Source organism: Lepisma saccharinum, chromosome 7, assembly GCF_977018435.1.
Source record: "Lepisma saccharinum chromosome 7, izLepSacc3.1, whole genome shotgun sequence".
Classification (NCBI taxonomy): Eukaryota; Metazoa; Arthropoda; class Insecta; order Zygentoma; family Lepismatidae; genus Lepisma; species Lepisma saccharinum.
Genome location: NC_139235.1, coordinates 93,681,362 through 93,688,756, shown reverse-complemented (window position 1 = coordinate 93,688,756; position 7,395 = coordinate 93,681,362). Strand labels below are relative to the sequence as shown.

At 36.7% G+C, this 7,395-nt stretch overlaps 1 non-coding gene across 1 annotated transcript; it reads right to left on the bottom strand.

The window, feature by feature from the left end:
* Positions 1–202: 202 nt before the first annotated feature.
* On the bottom strand, positions 203–273 carry TRNAT-GGU (transfer RNA threonine (anticodon GGU)). The gene has a single exon. It is a non-coding gene; the product is annotated as a tRNA-Thr (tRNA).
* Between the last annotated feature and the right edge of the window lie 7,122 nt (positions 274–7,395).

Here is a 7,395-nt window from a genome sequence, read left to right as displayed (position 1 = left end):
CATAATACTCAGAGGGAAACAAACAACTTCACCCAACTCTGCTTGTTAATAATAGTAACAAAAAGATCATCAGAAGGCATATCATCTAGGCTAGCTAGGTTATTTGCGAAGCCTGAAGCACAGAGATTAAAATATTAAAGAAAAACCAATTCAAAATGTAGAATAAAATTATTCGTCTCAGTAAGAGGATGCAAAAAGAAGCAGGCTCGACCAGGACTCGAACCTGGGTGTCTGGCATACCGAGCCATTGCTCTACCACTGAGCTACCGATCCAACTTGGCTTTGCCCTATTTTTTGCTGCCGCTGTCTTACCTCTGTGGAATCGTCTTTGCAAGTGCTACTGCAACGGGATCTGTTGCCTTTGAATTAATGAATTAACATCTCTACGCTGGGAGGAACAAGGCAACATCAAAGTCTAGCGTTTCAAATATGTTTAGAACACTCAGGTTTACATATCACATTCCTCAAAATCTTTTACGATATTGTATAAAGTACAAGTCATTGACTTTCCTGCAGAAAAGACAATTTTCTTTCGTTAATACACAATTTCCAAATTTATGTATTATTCCTACTTTTACGTGACTAACCATGGCAATGAGGATGAATGGTTTATTTAGTAATTTTCTCATCTACACGTATTTTCGCCGCTGTTTGCTGGTAAAAACTGTTTGTATGCACACTAAAATAGCGAAAATAACTACCAGTACTAAACCTAACAATCATAACCTAACTACGTAAAATTATAGCTGCTGTTGTGGATAGTCGTTTGGGTGCTATATTCACTTGCGCGAAGCCTTCAGGCTGTTCTACTACACGGGAAAGTAACAAACTAAGGTAACAGACATCATTTACTTCACAATAACATATTTCCGAGAGATAAAATCAACTGAAAACATTCATAAACAACAAAATCTTCATAAACCATGCACAATATTTCACATTCTCCAGGAGGTACAGAGGTTCAAGGGTACAGTCAAGATTTTGTAATCAACATAGCTATACCACCGCAAAGGATATATTGTCTTGCAATTCGAGTATGTCATACCTTGATATGTATACAAATGAACAAAAAAGACAGTTTTCACAAAATTACACGACAATTGCTGCAATGTGGTGCTGGGAAGTCAACTTGACAGCCATGTGTAGGAAGACAACTTACCGCATGGTCACTAAAGGTTAAATCCAATTAGCTAAAGTAGCCTATTATGTAGGGTTGGAATACGGGTATTCACTCACGTACCCAAAAAGGAGGAGGTATTTATTACATAATTTACACATTTATTGCACATTAAAAAGGCTGATTTAAAATTTCAATTGCTTGCAATGACTTTTTGTTTTGCCAGGGTTGTAGCAGGGGGCTATTTTTCCTAATACAAAGAAAATACAAAACGAAGTGGGATATATTGGTACTGCAACAAGAAAAAGTGATCTGGTCTCTTATGTCTGTATGACACTTTAGAAAGTTTTGATGATTCTGAATTGGATCCTTCTGTGTAAAGTGGTCCAGTACTACCTGTTCAACTAATTTTAAAAATCCACCTCTTTGTGTTGTTACACATGTTTATAGTTCCAAATACGCCTTTTATTCATTTTGTGTGTCTGTGGGTATTTGCAACTGGTGGTCACTTTTATCACAAGTGTTCATTATGTGCATTATGACTTGTAAATTTCTCACCAGGACATCCGCCTCAACTGATTGCAAAAAAAACTGTGTACAATTTCAGTTTGTAAGATTTATAACTTTTCCAAAGGACTAACAGCCAATCAATGAAAGGAAAAAATAATATAGTGTGGCTAATTCCATAAAAGCTGAATTCTCGTCAGTTGTTAGACCTCCCCAATACCCCTCAAACCTCAGTGTCACAAAGACTTAGCTCCTTACCTATATCTCGGCAACTAATAATTGTAAGCAGATAATCTTTTTTGTCTTGATCCTCATTAGATCAGGATTAGTTTCGTAGAAATTTCAGCAAAAAATGCATGCTTGAACCCTGGACTCTGGCATACAGTGCCATTGCTTTACCACTGAGATACCGATCCGACCTGGCTTGGTCGCATTTTTTTGCTGCTGCTGTTTTAGCTCTGTGGAATCATCTCTGCAAGTGCTACTGCAACGGGATCTGTTGCCTGTGAATTAATGAATTAATATCTCTACGCTGGGAGGAACGGGGCAACATCGAAGTATACAGTGTTTCAAATATGTTTAGAGCACTCGCGTTTACATGTCAGATTCCTCAAAATATTTTATGATATCGTAAAAAGTACGAGTTATTGACTTTAATGCAGAAAAGACAATTTTGTTTCGTTAATATAAAATTTCCAAATTTATGTATTTTTCCTACTTTTACGTCGCTTTTCTGTAACTTTCACTAATTATGACAATGAGAATGAATGGTTTATTAAGAAATTCTCTTGTCTAGAGTCACTTTCTGCCACTTTTAGCTAATTGTGAGAATGAGGAAGAATGATGAATGATGAGCAGTATGGGGAATGGAGGAGCAGGAGGATCCCATCCTGCCAACTAGGCATCTTTCCTAGTTTTTTTGTTTTGAGTCCACTTTATGCACAGACAAGCTAATCGAGACTGGATCCGAACCACTATGTGCCTCCTCCAGGTATTGAACCTGGGGCACTTCAATTACAAGGTGACAAAATTACCACTGTCTTCACGGAAGCATTCTCAACAAGACAACTTATATAAAGCATTGCTCAATCTGTTTCTCATCTATACCATAGAACCATCCCCCAAGGTTTGAGCAAACATACCCCCACCCCCAACTTACATTCCGTTTAAGGGCAAAGAAGATGAAAATCACATTTTTATGTTATTCCCCTTTATATTATTATTACATTATAGTTAATTTTGATACATTTTTTAATGAAAAATTCCAACTATTTTTTTTTCAAAATTAGTCAGTGACAGAAATATTTTTGGTATAACTTAATGAGAACACGCACACGTGTAAGATCTTGTTTCACTAAGCCAGCGGCAGTGAATAACTAAGACCACAGTAAACAAATGGCTTCTGGCAAGAAGAGTATTATATAGGAATATTTAATAAGAAAAATTATTATTAGATAGCAGAGTTTATCCTCCTATTATTGCTATTTATACCATCCATTACCAGTCTGATCTCGGGGTAACACCTCTCACTCGTTTATTTTGTCATTTTTAACACTCATACTTACCTATTGTGCATTGCAAAACATTCAAGGTGGGATTTTACTTTTCTCGCGAAAATAATTTCATTTTTGACAAACAGTAATTATTGTTCTTCCTTTTTTCGCTTCCGTAACACACAAACTGGTGGGCACAGCTTGAGTAGCATTGTGGAATTCAGTATTTCCAACCTTCTTAGCCGAAAATGCCCCACAGACCATTCACACATAGCCACAAAAACCATTCACGGTAAGGTTAGGTTAGGTAAACATAGTTATAAAAAAAATGTTTCATAGTGGAATTCAACATCAGAAAATCACAGCGTGGTTGGAAACACTGACGGGGTTACGTCATCAAATGTACGCAACATCCGGTTCACGTAGAGGAAGCAAATACAAGCAACGGCAATTGTGCGTCGGAGATACACTTCTCGGTAACAGTTCGTTATATCGGAGACACATTAAAATCGGTTATTTTGTGTCTTGCTTGGTTCCCACTTACCAAGTGTGTATTGCAGAACATAGTTCAAGTTGCCATTATGCATTTTCACATAGAGAGTAGTTTTTGTTATTCCTTTTCTCGCTTCTGTAACACACAATATGGCAGGCAGAGGTTGACTAGTGTTGTAGGTATGCAGTTTCCAACCTTCTTCACCGAAAAATACCTACTATCGTGTTCGTCATGTGTGCAAATTGTACATTATGCACAGGTAACTGACGGATAGCCCCACAAACTATTCATGGATACCCCCACGAACCATTTCTGATAAGGTAAGGTTAGGTTAGGCAAGCATAGTTAAAAAAAAGGGTTGGAAACACTGACAGGGGGTTACGTCATCAAACGTATGCAGCATCTGGTTCACGTAGCGAAAGCAATGACACTTGTGCAACGGTGAGATATTTCTCTTCAAAAATCAGTGGCGTATGCTGGTTTTAACTAGTGGGTAATCTCCGACATTTGATTCATCCACCCACTCCTGAAGTCTTCCTGCAAATTTACCTCAACATCCATACAGAATTTATGAATATATGTGTGAAAAATTTTACCTTATTGTTGCGAACCCTGTCGAATAATTGTTGTGATTGCAGTTATTCTAAGTTTAGAATTTCAAGTAATAAAACAAGAAAATATAATAAACCTAAAACAAAAAAAACCTGTAACAAAGAATATGAAAGGAATTCGGTAGTGAAATAAAAACCCTCAATATTAATTGAAGTGTAAAATTCAAGTTATGCCAGTACCCAATAACTCGTGCATTCCCGATTTGTGATTTTATACATGGAAGTTTAAGTTCAAGACCTGTGGTACAAGATATACTACTGGCCAACCTGCATTAACTATTTGCAATTTCTCTGGAAAAGATTCTGTTCCAAATATTTTCACACGCAAATATTGTATTATATCCATTGCCTTTAACTTCAGTAAACACAGCACTAGCACGAATACTAAACCACTAACAGCTAAACAAATATTAAATTTTCGTATCGCTACAACACACATTCAATTCCCTGCGCCAATCTCTATTTTGGTTCCTTACTCCTTGACTCAGAATTAAATTCCCTATGGATGCTGAAAAATTCCCTTTCACAGCTTTATATTCCCTGCGATGCGCGAGGTTCTATAAGTTGGAATCATTGCATTTTTTGTTTCAATATTTTTACATTCATACATCTTTTATCTTTATGATCATTATTAATCTAAAGAGGGGGGAAAAGCAACTTAAATTAACTAATATATGTGTATGTATATATGTAATTTATTTCTGATAGCTTTCCCTTTTAAAAATTATTCATTTCTGTGAAAGAAGTACTCTCACTGGTTTTGAAGGCTACAAGAGAAAGTAATCACGCATTTTAAAATACAAAAATGAAAAAAGTAAGCATATAAATAGTTCAATTACTTCATTAATCGATTGATTAAATTGTTATTTGACGTCACTTTTCTGCCACTTTTGGCTAATCACTACGAGTGATGATATGAAATTGATGAAGGGATATTTACCAAGAACACCCATGCCGGTATTCGAACCCTGGAGATCTGGCGTCGAAGGGAGCTGTGCTAACACTCCGCAACGGAGGTCGGTGTAATTTCTTGAATTTCTAGTTCAAATTTTAATTCATTTAATTACATTCATCTTCAATATTAAAGTAGTTGTTTATTTCCTTTGAAAATATCTGTTGCAATAGCAGAGATCAGGAAGACAGAAACAAACGTAAAATGAGAATTAACGTAGAATTGGTTCGCAAATATTGTTCAGATTTCACTGTTTCTCGCGCACTTTCAGATGTATTTTCTCTAGTTCCCTTTTCAGCAGTGATATGAACGCTACATTTTAAAAGTAGCTTCACTACAGCTACAGCTACTTTTCCAAAATGTAGCTTCGCTACAGCTACAGCTACATTTACCAAAAAGTAGCTCGCTACGCTACTCGCTACTTTTTGAGCTACTTCTGCATAAAAAAATGAAAACCGTATGGGTATTAAAAAATGCCCTACTACTGGTAGGCAGATTCTGTTATTTATTATCATGATTCCAGTCATTCCATAATTTTGATAGCAGTGTTACTTGAGTTACTTATTTTTACTATAGTTTGTGAGAATACCAAACCTATGCAAGTGGCATATCAATTCAAATTTGATATATGAATATTGCAATTAGGGTGTTATCCAAATTAATTATTACAACTATACACACACACAATTTGGTAGGATTACGTATTTATGTTCACATCAACATATTTTTCTTGAGAATAAATATTTCATTTTTTCTAGACTGATATGAAGTCATCATTTTGAATGAAAAGTACCTGGAGCCCTTTGACTACAAAAGGGCCCCAGGTTCGATACCCAGCGGAGGCACATAGTGGTTAGGATCCAGTCTCGATCACCTTATCTATGCATAAAATGGACTCAAAACAAAAACTAGGAAAGATGCCAAGTTGGGAGGATGAGATCCTCCTGCTCCTCCATTCCCCACACTGCTCATCATTCATCATTCTTCCTCGTTCTCACAATTAGCCGAAAGTGGCAGAAAGCGACTATAGATAAGCGAATAATTAAATAAACCATTCATCCTCATTGTCTTGATTGAGAGAAGTGGAAGAATAGATGAGGAGGTAAACAGAAGAGGACAAATGGGTGGTGGACTACATCAAAGCATTTGAAGATTAATATGGAACAGGGATGTACCTATGAAATGCAAGAAGGTAATATATAACACATACTATGTGCCAATAATTACGTATGGAGCAGAGACTTGGACAATGACATAGAGAGACAAAGAAAATATGCAGGCAGTGGAGATTAAATTTTAAGGAGTCTTTTGAGGAAGACTAGAAGAGATAGACTAAGAAATTAGGAGATCTAACACACAGTGGGTGTAGTGAAGCTTCAGGACAGAATAGATCAGGCACAGATGAGATGGTTCGGACACATGAAGAGGATGGATGCAGAAAGACTACCAGTAAGAACTTACAATGCACAAGGAGTGGGAATAAGACCAAGGGGGAGACCAAGATGTCTGTGGAAAGAGCAGATAGTGGAGAGTGTTAGGAGAAGAGGACAAGATTGGAACACCGTGGAAAGAGAGGAGTGGTTAAAGACCAGGAAAAAATGGAGAAGCTTGATTTTTATGCCGACCCAGCCAGAGGCAGGAAACAGTGAAGGATGATGATGTCATGATTATCAAAAGTTACAGAAAAGTGACGCAAAAGTAGGAGAAATACATAAATTTGAAAACTATGTATATTAACTTTCTGCAGGAAAGTCAATAACTCGTACATACTTTTTGCAATATGATAAAATTATTGAGGAAACTATCGTGTAAATCTGAGTGTTCTAAACGTATTGTAATTTTAAAATATGTGAACAACTATTATCCCAAAATAATTGTAATTCCAGAAACTCTATCATTCTTGTAACAATAATTTCTTGCTGGTACGATCCTATATACTGACGATGATCAATGCTGTTAACGTACTGAGCCATTTATTGCTGGCACTATTCCCTTGTCAGTGCAGTGGAAAATCCATCGCTCGTTTTTGCACTGCAAGTTGTGTCTTACACAGCACTTAATGACATTTTGGAGTCTCTTACACCATGAATATCCACAGGATTTGTTCCGAGGGTGACGCAAACGAGGCACTTTTTTCCAGTGGTGCAGCAATCGAGGCATGTTTCTCCCCAAAATAGCGATGCAGCTAAAGAAACGTAGCTGTTAGCTGGAATATATGCATA